This window comes from Scylla paramamosain, chromosome 4, assembly GCF_035594125.1.
Source record: "Scylla paramamosain isolate STU-SP2022 chromosome 4, ASM3559412v1, whole genome shotgun sequence".
NCBI lineage: Eukaryota > Metazoa > Arthropoda > Malacostraca > Decapoda > Portunidae > Scylla > Scylla paramamosain.
Genome location: NC_087154.1, coordinates 25,467,027 through 25,479,873, shown reverse-complemented (window position 1 = coordinate 25,479,873; position 12,847 = coordinate 25,467,027). Strand labels below are relative to the sequence as shown.

The 12,847-nt window shown below is 45.2% G+C and overlaps 2 long non-coding RNA genes across 3 annotated transcripts in view; one reads left to right on the top strand and one right to left on the bottom strand.

Moving 5' to 3' along the window:
- Positions 1–12,847, bottom strand: part of LOC135099913 (uncharacterized) — a 160,871-nt gene that overhangs the window by 81,082 nt on the left and 66,942 nt on the right. For both annotated transcript variants that reach the window (XR_010268438.1, XR_010268437.1), the window contains exon 3: positions 3,828–3,871. This is a non-coding gene — a long non-coding RNA (uncharacterized LOC135099913). The remainder of the gene's footprint in view (positions 1–3,827; positions 3,872–12,847) is intronic.
- Positions 1–12,847, top strand: part of LOC135099914 (uncharacterized) — a 110,854-nt gene that overhangs the window by 33,457 nt on the left and 64,550 nt on the right. The window contains exon 2 of the long non-coding RNA XR_010268439.1: positions 7,347–7,497. This is a non-coding gene — a long non-coding RNA (uncharacterized LOC135099914). The remainder of the gene's footprint in view (positions 1–7,346; positions 7,498–12,847) is intronic.

The window sequence follows — 12,847 nt, the reverse complement described above, 5'->3', positions numbered from 1 at the left end:
CTCTCTCTCTCTCTCTCTCTCTCTCTCTCTCTCTCTCTCTCTCTCTCTCTCTCTCTCTCTCTCTCTCTCTCTCTCTCTCTCTCTCTCTCTCTCTCTCTCTCTCTCTCTCTCTCTCTCTCTCTCTCTTACGTATATACCAATTGTTATTATCGTTATTTCGTGGTGATACTGCTGGCGGTAATGGTTCTGTTATTTCTACTGATGTTGACAGAAATAGTTGCTTTTATTTTTTTTATTGGCGCTTTATTTACTCACTTCAGATGCAAAGCTGCTTCTTGCACTTATGTTCACAGGTTCGAATCCCTTATTCTTTTTTCTCATATGTGGCGTACTTAATTCCCTTTCCTGGTTCTATCTATCTATCTATCTATCTATCTATCTATCTATCTATATATATATATATATATATATATATATATATATATATATATATATATATATATATATATGTGTGTGTGTGTGTGTGTGTGTGTGTGTGTGTGTGTAACTCCGTCCATCTTGATGTAACTGTAATACTCTTTCCCCTAAAATTAATGGCTACGCTAGATAAAGTCTTTGCATTAACGACAAACGAAAATGAAAGAATACGTAAGATGAGTGGGAAAAAAAAAAAAGAAAAGCACTGAAAATGTAGGTCACAGGTCAGAGTAATGCATGATCAGTCTCTCTTTACCCATCGCTCCAACACTCTCCTCGCTGTGACACTTCCCGAGTCTCCCACGCTAGTCGAGGTAATGTTCCTTTTGAACGGTGATAATTACATCTGGGATCATTTTCAAATTCCAATCCTTCGTCTTGAAAGAAAACGAATTGGAAGACAAATAAGAAGTGAAATTGTCAGAAAGGGAGGAAGAGACGAGGGGAAAAGAAGAATATCCAGAAAATTAGAAGAGAAGGGTAAATATGGAGAGAAGAAGGAAGTACAGGAAGAAGGAAGAGAGAGAGAGAGAGAGAGAGAGAGAGAGAGAGAGAGAGAGAGAGAGAGAGAGAGAGAGAGAGAGAGAGAGAGAGAGAGAGGGGGGGGGCGGGGGGAAGAACGAATTGGAAGACAAATAAGAAGTGAAATTGTCAGAAAGGGAGGAAGAGACGAGGGGAAAAGAAGAATATCCAGAAAATTAGAAGAGAAGGGTAAATATGGAGAGAAGAAGGAAGTACAGGAAGAAGGAAGAGAGAGAGAGAGAGAGAGAGAGAGAGAGAGAGAGAGAGAGAGAGAGAGAGAGAGAGAGAGGGGGGGGGCGGGGGGAAGAAGAAGAAGAAGAAGAAGAAGAAGAAGAAGGAGGAGAAAGAGGAATAGATGGATGAAGATGAACAGGAGAGGCAAAGCCAGAATTGCCACAACGACTAGGAGCAAAAGTTAAAGAAAGGAAGAGGAGGAGGAGGAGGAGAGAGAAAGAGAGAGCGAGAGAAGGAAACAAGAACAGCCATGGCAACCAAAAGCAGCAACAGCAGTAACAGCAGCAGCGACAACACCATGCAGAGGAGCGGAGGAGGTGGTGGAGGATGTGGTGTTTGCGACGATGGTGGTGGTAGTGGTAGTAGTGGTGGTGATGGCGGTGGTGTTGGTGGTGAGAAGAGAAGGAAGGAGAAGGAAGAAGAGACGGAAGACGAAAAGGGAAAACGATGACAACATTGAGAAATACGAAGAGAGGAACGAAGAAGAGAAGGAAGGAGGAGAACTATAGGATAGGAAAGAAAGACGAGGGCAACGATAAGGAGAACGAGAAGGAGAAAGACAGAAGAGGAGAAGAGAAGGAGAAGGTGTCTACAAGAGAAGCTAGCAAGAGAATGAGAAAGCAGAAAGGAGAGATAGAAAGCAAGGAGAACGAGAATAAGGAGAAGGAAGAGGACGAGGAGGAGGAGGAGGAGAAGGAGGAGGAGGCAGCGGCGGCGGCGGCGGCGGCTGTGGGAAGGAGGAAGGAGGAAGAGGACGCAAGGAAATTCAACACCACAATCTAATCGGAATGTAATAAGGAGCGAGGCTGGGCTCATTGAAATCCACTCAGAGGTTGGGTGTTCTCCTCCTTGAGCAAGTTGGCCGCCCCTGTCAAGTTTGGATATCAAAGGCTCTCTAGAATGGTGTCGACTGCCTGTGTGCGAGGGGGAGACGCGGCGACACGGCTGGAGGTTGTGGTGGAGGTGGAGGTGGAGGTTGTGGTGGAGGTGGAGGTGGTGGTGGTGGTGGTGATGGAGGAGATGGTGAAGGTGGTGTGGGTACGGGTGAGGGGAAGGGTAAAGGAAGGGGTGACTGAGGGGAGGATGGAGGGTTAGAGGAAGGGTGCTTTGAGTGGATTTGTGGAGGGTATACGGAGGTGTGGGTAGAGAGAGGGAGGTGGGGAAGGTAAGGTAGGAGCTTGGGTGGGTGGCAAGAAGGAGGGAGGGAGGGAGGGAGGGAGGGAGGGAGGGAGGGAAAGAAGGGGGAGAGAGAAAGAGAGAGAGAGAGAGAGAGAGAGAGAGAGAGAGAGAGAGAGAGAGAGAGAGAGAGAGAGAGAGAGAGAGAGAGAGAGAGAGAGAGAGAGAGAGAGAGAAATTATAAAATAATAAAACTGATGATAACAATGATAATGATAATGATGATGAAAATAATAATAATAATAATAGCAACAACAACAACAACAACAACAATATTCAAATCACGTCGATGTTAAATTTCACTTGAATTTTATTTTATCTCTCTCTCTCTCTCTCTCTCTCTCTCTCTCTCTCTCTCTCTCTCTCTCTCTCTCTCTCTCTCTCTCTCTCTCTCTCTCTCTCTCTCTCTGCCCACCTCCACCTTACATTCTTGAAGTGAAATGTGTGCTTTCAGGCGCCACCAAGAGCCATGGAGAGGCGTGGGTGGACGGTCCCTCACCACCTTTCCACCACGCCCATTCAGAAGGACGTGGTGTGTGAACTGTTAAAGGTGTGAATGTTATAGGTATAAGTGATATTAACTGGTTCATTGATTGATTGATTGACTGTTGACTGACTGACCAACTGATTGACTTATTGATTGGTTGATATAAAGTACTGCAACAAGAGGATCTAAAATTCTAAGGTATAAATACCCATCATTGATATTGTTAGTTTTCGGTGGTGGTGGAACCTGGCTGTGCTTTTCACTTACTTTATTTCCTCGTTGTTTCATATTTTAGGTGTCATTTAACTGTAATATATTTTTGGTTTCTTTTTTTTTTCTTATTTTTTGTCCTCTTATCGTTGTTTTCCGCCTAGAAGCAAGAATGGTGGTGAACTTTTCAAAGCAATAGTTAGCAAATACGCCTTATTCTTATACAAGTTTATATACGAATTATTTATATAAACCTATACCTACTTAACTGCTCTCTATATATGTCCATATTTCTAGTATTTTCGAAACTGATGAGGATATTCTTCTTCTCTAAAGGCTCCTCGAAATATGACATGAATACCCATAAAGAAATTTAAAAAAAAAAACATAAATTCGTAAATATTCACAGCCAGCTTAATTATAATTTCAGGCTAAATATTCCTCGTTAAGCGCCACCTGTAAAGCCTTTCCCACGCCACACCTGGAGGCACTCATCGAGGCCTTCCCCACGCTACCTTAATGACTCCACGCATTTCTATACGGCATGAACTAAAGTGATTCCCCAATAACACCTACACACACACACACACACACACACACACGGCTAAATTTTATAGAGTAAGGCCAAGAACTGAATAAATGTGCAGATACAGAGATGGCCTTGACTAAAATCCTAAAAACAAAGTAATTACTAGATACGAAGACAAGACAATGCGAGCTTGATTCAGTTCCTCTGTACTACAGTTAAGGAAATACAACTAGGTAATCACTTAACACTCACAGATGCAGCGAGGTGACTCCGGAGGCAACGTAGATGTGATTCACCTGAAATTACAAGCATGATAACGTTAGAAGAAGAAAGGAAAAGAAAAACATCAGTAACAACATATTCGAATAAAAAATTTAAAAAAAAACATCTATTTTTGTCATATGATAATAGATTCAACTATAACTTAAGTAGTATAATAAAAGTTCGATACTTCTAAAAACTTTCCACCACACACACACACACACACACACACACACACACACACACACACACACACACACACACACACACACACACACACACATACACGCACACAGGTGTTATACAGGCATTAAGGCAACACAAATTTCTCAAGATTATCATAATCTCGTCAAGTTTATGGAGAGGAAGAAAAAACACGCCGGGGAGATTAAGAAACTGCTGTAATTCCTCGAGGCCGAATTAATTATTGTTCCTGAGACCGTGGTGAAGAGACAAAGGGAAGGGGAAACTGAAAAGAAAAAAAAAATGAAGTATAAGAAAAAGGAAAGTATATCTGTATTGAGAGAGCGAGCGAGCGAGCGAGCGCGCGCGCGCGCGCGCGCGCGAGACAGAGAGAGAGAGAGAGAGAGAGAGAGAGAGAGAGAGAGAGAGAGAGAGAGAGAGAGAGAGAGAGAGAGAGAGAGAGAGAGAATGCAGACAACCTTGCAAATGAGGATAATACAATCAACACTACTGATCACAACAATAACAAGGGATCCTCATCTTCATCACCACCACCACCACCACCACCACCACCACCACCACCACCACCACCACCACCACCACCACCACCACCACCACCGCCGCCACCACAAACAACAACCTACAGTCAGTGTACCGTTTTCTTCCCCTTCACCTTCCACGCGAACGAAAAAGAAAGGGAGAAAACTTTAAAGAAAAAAGATAATGAATTAATAGCTCTCTTCATAAACATTTTTTTTCCCCCGATCTATTTACGTCTCTCTCTCTCTCTCTCTCTCTCTCTCTCTCTCTCTCTCTCTCTCTCTCTCTCTCTCTCTCTCTCTCTCTCTCTCTCTCTCTCTCTCTCTCTCTTGACTGGAATGACTCTTGACAATTCTGGTGGCTGCTGCTGTAAACAATTATCGTATCTGATGTATATGTGTGTGTGTGTGTGTGTGTGTGTGTGTGTGTGTGTGTGTGTGTGTGTGTGTGTGTGTGTGTGTGTGTGTGTGTGTGTGTATTTGTGTGAGCAGTGATGCAATGTAGACGTGCCAGCGCGTGTGCATAACTGTCTGTGTGTATGAATAGATGAATAAACTTCATAATACAAAAAAAAAAGGAAAAAAAAAACACTAAAACCTCCTCCACTCCAATGAAAAAAAAAAAACATCCCGCGAAGGTAATTTGACGAGAAGACAATGAAGGACAAAGAGGGTTCTGGTGGAGCCATTGTCCCGCTTCTTCATTATTACCCTGCCCACAAAATTAGCTCACCGATAAAACAAGACAAAAAGAAAAAGGTTAACAAAAAACACCTGTTGATCCCTTGATGCTAAGCAATATAGGAGAGATAATGACCGCGGCGACTCTGAACCGCCCCACCAGGACGCAGTAATGGCGGCATGTGTCAACAGCTTCATCCGGGAGCCGCGGGTATTGGCCCCACGTGATAGGCTGAGGTAAAGGGGGAATAATAAGAAAGAAGATTAAATGTATCCCCCCGGTGGTTCTCCGCTCGCTGTGTCCTGTGCATTACTCTTTCGATCAGCTGAAGTACAGGGGGGCGATGAATATAAGAAAAAGTATCCCCTGTCAGCCCTCAGCTCGCTATGTCCTGTGCATTACTCTTTCAATTGGTACAGGGGGAAGAACATGAAGGAAGGAAAAAGTATTCTTTCGTCAGTTCTCTGCGCGTGCATTCTCCTGTGCATTACTTCTTTCGTTGCTCTTTAGCCTACATTACTAAGCTATCCATTTCCTTCCTCCATTTTATATATATCCATTTATCTATCCGCCTACAAACATTCAGCTCGCAATCGTCAATGTTTCAGAACCTACAAGAGTGAATTTAGGCCTAATCCGATCCCTTATTTAGCTCAACCAGTCAAATATCCCTCACAACTAAACATGAACCAAATTCCCCTTAAAAGAAAAGAAAAAAAGACATCCCAAGCCGAAGTTGAAGTATGCGAGAGAAGCAAGGAAGGAAGGAGGGAAGGGTCGGTCTTTCCTATGATGAAACAAATCTATGGATTATACGCGCCATAAACAACAGCAGCCTCCCTCCGAAATTTATGCCGGCGTGGAGCTCGCGAGGGGCAGTGGTGGGCGGCATCCATCACCGCGACTAATGTTCCGACAAATTACAGCAACCTGAGACTCCCGCCAGCGAGTGACTTATGCAAGTTCTTCCGTGCCGGGGATGCGCCAGGGACGGGATTAGTGGACACCAGACGGAAGGAGAGACGCTGGATGATGCTGAGGGCTGAGGCTGAGACTGAGGCTGAGGCTGGGGTTGAGGCTAAGGCTGATCTCCCCCCCCACACTCTCTCTCTCTCTCTCTCTCTCTCTCTCTCTCTCTCTCTCTCTCTCTCTCTCTCTCTCTCTCTCTCTCTCTCTCTCTCTCTCTCTCTCTCTCTCTCTCTCTCTCTCTCTCTGGCGTGCGTGCATTAATTTGTATTGATTTTAGTGTGCTTTATGTGATAAGAATAACAGCTGTTAGTGAAAAATAAACTCTCTCTCTCTCTCTCTCTCTCTCTCTCTCTCTCTCTCTCTCTCTCTCTCTCTCTCTCTCTCTCTCTCTCTCTCTCTCTCTCTCTCTCTCTCTCTCTCTCTCTCTCTCTAACTTAACCTCCTCCTCTCCCTCCTCCTCCTCTTCTTCCTCCTCCTCATCATCCTCCTCCTCCTCCTCCTCGTCATCAACGCTTTCTTCCTCCCGCCATCACAAGTTTCAGTCATTCCTCACGATCGTCGCATAATGAACTCTTCACTTCACCCTTCAATTTCACGTTATTTAAAGTATTTTCCTTCATCCCTCAAGAGCATTCCCCCCTTACGTCTTTACTGCCTAACACTCCGGGCGCCACACCATGCATACATTTACACGTAACTTCGAATAGAACCTCCTGTGCAAAACTTCTCTAAACCTCTCTAAGCCTTTGAAGAAGCGTTTAAACCTCACAGACTCACTAAGCATCGCTCCTCAATGCCTACAGCCTCCCTATACCACTCTCTGGGGAGCCTACGACTTTCCTCATCATTTATTTCACTCCATCCTTGCCTCTTGTACCTCCCCCGGCCTCTGGAGTATCACGGATGCCGCCTATTCACGTACGGGGAGCCTCTACCTGACTCAGCAAGGGTAACCTATCACCTTGGTAGCCTATGGACATTCCTCACTGTGCTCTACCACTCTCACTCCCTTCCTCTCTCCCTCTCTCACTCTCTCTTGGCCTTCCTCCCCTCCCTATAGCCTGTGGACAGACCCATTTGTCATCATGATAAACGAGCGGGCCGCCACACAACCTGAGATTTTCCTCTATTCCCCAGACCCTTGGCCCTCCTCCGCTGGCACCACTGCGGCACTGGCAAGAAGGCATAGGCGGTGCTACGCTGCCCTTCGGTACCTCATCAGTGCCCTCAGTATGCCACAAGAAGGTGCTGGTGGTGATGAGATGATACGCAGGGATAGGAGACAAAGGTAAGTTGAATGATCCGGATGCTACAAAAACGTGTGTAAGAGAGAGAGAGAGAGAGAGAGAGAGAGAGAGAGAGAGAGAGAGAGAGAGAGAGAGAGAGAGAGAGAGAGAGAGAGAGTAGTAGTACCAAGCTAGGTAATCATCCCCAAGTAAGGTAATAATTGTATTTAGAAATTTCCTCTGTTACATTCGCTGCACAAAAGATGTTTGGAAATATAAACGATAAAGAAATGAAAGGAAGAAACGAAAGAAGAAAGTGAAGAAAAGAAGAAAGGAAAAGTGGGACAAGGTTAGGAGAGAAGGTAAAATATGAGAAAATGGAAGGCAAAGAGAAAGAAGTAAAGAGAATTAGGAAGCAAAGGAAATAAAAAAGAAAGTGGAAGCAAGGAATGTGAGAAAAAGACATGGGAGAAGCAAGAAGGTGAAGGAAGGAAGGAAGGAAGAAAAAAGGAAGGAAGGAAGGAAGGAAGGAAAGGATGGAAGGAAGGAAAGGATGGATGGATGGATGGATGGATGGATGGATGGAAAGAAGAAAGGGAGTGAGAAAGGAAGGAAGTGAGAAAGGGAGAAAAGAAGGAAGTAAGGAAGCGAGAAACAGTGTGAGAAAGAAAGAAAGAAAGGAAGGAAGGAAGGAAGGAAGGAAGGAAGGAAGGAAGGAAGGAAAGAAGGAAGGAAGGAAACAAAACAGGATATTTTGAGGAAATTAAATCCGGGACCCTTTTTTTTTATTACACTAGGGAGGAAGTATTACTGGATGGCTCATTATGGAGAGAGAAAAGAGTTGCAACGAATGTGCCATTACTTGTGTGTCTCCCCTCGGCCGTGTCACCCTCAGCACGGAGACACACGTTAATGCTGCCTGTGCGTGTGTGTGTGTGTGTGTGTGTGTGTGTGTGTGTGTGTGTGTGTGTGTGTGGGTGTGTGAAGGTGTCGTGTCGCGGAGTCCCGGCGGAGATGGCAGCAGCGGCCCTTCCCTTCCCACAGGAGCATTTAGACAACAAACTGAGTCATGGCCGCGAGATCATCAGCATAAATCGTGGCGCGTCGTATTTCAGGAGTAATGCATATGTTGTATTGATCAGGGAGGAGAGCAGCGGCGGTCCACCTCTCTCTCGTATCTCGCCCAAACCCACCTCTTTCCCTCGACCTTTTATGGTGCGTAAAAATATAGAATGGCCGTATTCCCATTATCATAAACTGCGTCCGTCCCCGGCCCCCATCTTGCTGGCAAATGTTGGCGCACAACATAAAAACGCCGCCAATATATCAGGAGGTTCGATTTATCTTCAGAGGGGAAGGCAAGTCGGTTCTCTAGCCGCTGCTTCCCCTCCTTGCCGCCCTCCCTACAAAATGGCCAAAGGGCGGAGAGGGGGAAAGTCCCCTCTCTGGTGGGGAAACTAAAATCAAAATGTTTTCAGTATCATTACTTCTATCGTTAAGGAATGGCAGGCGCTTCTACTTCCCTCGACCCCCGCGGTGCAGCGAGAGCCTCACCACAGCCCCGCAGCTTGCACTTGTTTCTGGGATACCCTGTACATGAAAAAAAAAAGTTGTATTCGGCCATTTCTCCCTTGGAAGACATTCTTTATATTTGAGTTTTTATTATGCAAGACTAAAAAAAGTTTGTTTGGCAAAATACTTTACGATCTATACACAGAATAATACCTGAGCACGATAAACATTTTGTGGCGAAAATATTTTAGTACTTATAATAATGGCATTTCTCGTTAACACACACACACACACACACACACACACACACACACACACACACACACACACACACACACACACACACACTCACCACCACCAAAATTCGTGACTCACCACCGACCATGTCCTCCTCGGCAGCAGCGTCTCCCATTGGCCAATAAACAACAAAGAAGCGGCAGCAGACAGTTCAAGTACGGCGGGACAGTTTTACCCTTAAAGTGATCTGCGGGAGGGATGAAGCTGGCCGGGTTTTGAGGACGATGACAGACTATTTTTTCTTATCACGCAGTTTTTACTCACACACACACACACACACACACACACACACACACACACACACACACATACACACACACACAGGGAGGCGTGCGTACAGGGGGATGACAGACATGCGCACTCCCTGCCAGCAGTCACAGGTGTGGGGTATGAGTAATCATCGCGTTGAATTACAGACAGACAAATACATAAAGGAGGCACACTTAGCACAAAGGGAGGAACACGTGGAGGAGGAGAAGGAGAAGAAGGAGGATAAGGAGGAGGAGGAAGAGGAGGGGGAGGAGGAGGAGGAAGGACAACTATGTGAAAACTAAACAGAAAAGGAGAACAAGAATAAGAACAAGAACAAACAACAACAACAACTAGAAGAGAGGCGGATGAAGCGCAGGAGGAGGAGGAGGAGGAGGAGGAGGAGGAGGAGGAGGAGCAGCGAGGTCGGGAAGTGAGCGGCAAGGTTAATAAAAACGGAACATGCAGGGCACCTCCACGCTTCTCTGCCTAATAGAGTCGCCTCATTTTATCTGGCAGTAAGGTTTGCAGAGAGAGAGAGAGAGAGAGAGAGAGAGAGAGAGAGAGAGAGAGAGAGAGAGAGAGAGAGAGAGAGAGAGAGAGAGAGAGAGAGAGAGAGAGAGAGAGAGAGAGAGAGAGAGAGAGAGAGAGAGAGAGAGAGAGAGATCCACTCAACATATACAGTCTTACAACACTAACACACACACACACACACACACACACACACACACACACACACACTAAAACACAAAGACACACACACAAAACACACTTAACACAATTGGCTCTTATATTTCCACAACACAAACAAAAAAAAAAATAAACAAAAAATAAAATCAACACAAAAAAAAAACACCCCCTACAAATCAGAAAAAAAAAAAAACATGCACAACTATTTTTATTTTCACATCATAGCCTCTACAAGTACTTCGACCACTGCACCTTCAGGAACACTCGCAAGGCAGAGGCAGGAAAGGAGGAGCGGAGGGACGGGAGCAGATCCTAAGCAGCAGACGACGCGACACGTTGAGAAATGCTCGTCCCGATATTTGGTTAATTTGACGTTTGCTTTCTCATGCAGCTGCTTCAATTTGTCTCCCACTCATGCAAGACGTGAGAGAGAGAGAGAGAGAGAGAGAGAGAGAGAGAGAGAGAGAGAGAGAGAGAGAGAGAGAGAGAGAGAGAGAGAGAGAGAGAGAGAGAGAGAGAGAGAGAGAGAGAGAGAGAGAGAGCACTAAGATAAAGAGAAGATGACGGCAATGTCTGAAAGCTGGTAAAGGTGGCAAGGAATGAAGAGGAGGAGGAGGAGGAGAGAAAAAGAATAAGAATAAGAAGAAAAAGAAGAAGAAGAAAAAGAAAAAGAAGAAAAAAAGAAGATGAAGAAGAAGAAGAAAAAGAAGTTAAATCTAAATAAACAAGAGCACAAATAGAAGAAGAGAGAGGAAAGTCAAACCAAAGAAACAATGACAAAACAAAATAGGATGATCAGAGAGAGAGAGAGAGAGAGAGAGAGAGAGAGAGAGAGAGAGAGAGAGAGAGAGAGAGACAGAGAGACAGAGACAGAGAGAGAGAGAGAGAGAGAGAGAGAGAGAGAGAGAGAGAGAGAGAGAGAGAGAGCACAGCAGGACCTAGGGAAGAGAATCCATTAGAAGCTGCGTCGTGTAGGGAAATCTAGACTAGAGGCGAGGAGGAGGAGGAGTTGGAGGAGGAGGAGGAGGAGGAGGAGGAGGAGGAGGAGGAGGAGGAGGAGGAGGAGGAGGGCGAGGAGGAGAAGGAAAGGGAGGGGGAGGAGGCATTTGGGGCACGGGAGGGGAAGGCCAAATGGACCTGGAGAAAAATGGGCCGAGTGAAGGAAGGACGCAAAAGTTTTCTGAAAAGCTTTTTAGCAAGACGTTCCAGTAATGCTGTAGAGTTAATGGGCTAGATGTCTCCATTTACTGGTGAGGAGGACGATTATAGCCGGAGTAAACCTTGCGGACGCCCCGACTCGCAACACTTTATATGTAAACTTAAAAAGGAGCGAAAGAAGTGGCGTCTATGCAGCGCGCCGATAAACCAGAGGAGACAGTCCACGAAAGGAGAGGAAGGGGGGACTGGGAGGGGAGGCAGGGATGGTAAGCAGTGAAGGGAAGGGGAGGGGGAGGATACAAGGGTTCGTCTCGTTGCCCTGACCTCATAATAAGAGTCCTTGACATCTGTTTTATCTGGGTCTCCGCCTGGCCGCCTCTCTCCTCAAGTCCTTTCATCCCTGTCACCGCTGAGCAAGCCAGCAAAATATACATCACCAGTCCAGCATACGTAGTAAGTTTCAATACACTTACTATATTTTATTCAAGACCAAGCTCTACATCTCCAGGCCTTTAATTTTACTGTTAACGATTAAATGTCAAGTCCTAAATGCAATGATGATAAAAAGTTCAAAAAGCTGATATTTAAGAGCATCGCTTACCATAGATTTCTTAGCGAACTCACATACTTCTTCACATAGTCAAACAACAGAAAAAGAAAGACCCTAACGCAGAGATAACCAAGCTCCACAGAAAGTTTCACCATCAATTTAAAGAAATATTCCTGCACAACCACCTACATCCATCACCCTCATCATTGCCACCATCATCTTACCACCCCTACCAAGAACCACCAAGCGAAATACCGTGTCTCCCTAACCCAAGTCGCGTCCCGAGCACCACGCACACGGAAACACTGTAAGGACGCGGACTCTTGTAAACTGGAGAATTAGCACGGCGCCGAGATAATGTTCTTTGTGTCCGTTGTTTTGGTAAAGATAGGACCAGGTGGGGAGAGAAAGAGAGAGAAAGAGAGAGAGAGAGAGGGAGGAAAGGGGAGAGGTGGATGCTGAGGGGATTGTCAGGGGGAGGAGGGGAGGGAAGAAAAAATGCAAGAGAGAGAGAGGCAAAGAGATAGGGATGCACGGAGAAGTAAGGAAGGAGGTGAGGAAGCAAGAAGGAAGGACAGAAAGAGAAGAAGGAAGACGATAAAAATAAACAGAAGAGGAGGAAAGACAGAATCTAAGGAATACAAGGATGCAAAGAATATAAGATAAGAAAAAATGAAAAAATAGATCTAGTAGAATTTTCAGAAAGAAGATAATAAAAATAAAAGACAATAAGGCAAGGAAGAAGTAAACAGAAGAGTAAGAGGTTAAGTAGAGAGTAAGAAGACAGCAGGAATAGCCACTAAGAGCAAAAGGGAAGAATAACCAGCCAGAGGAGTAAGAAGTCAGAAAGAACATCATGAAGGAAGGAAGATTAAGTAAACAAACAGGAGAGCAGAAGAGTAAGAGGCGAAAGAGAGAAAGCAAGTGAGGGCAAGGGAGGCAAAAGAAGCAGAGAG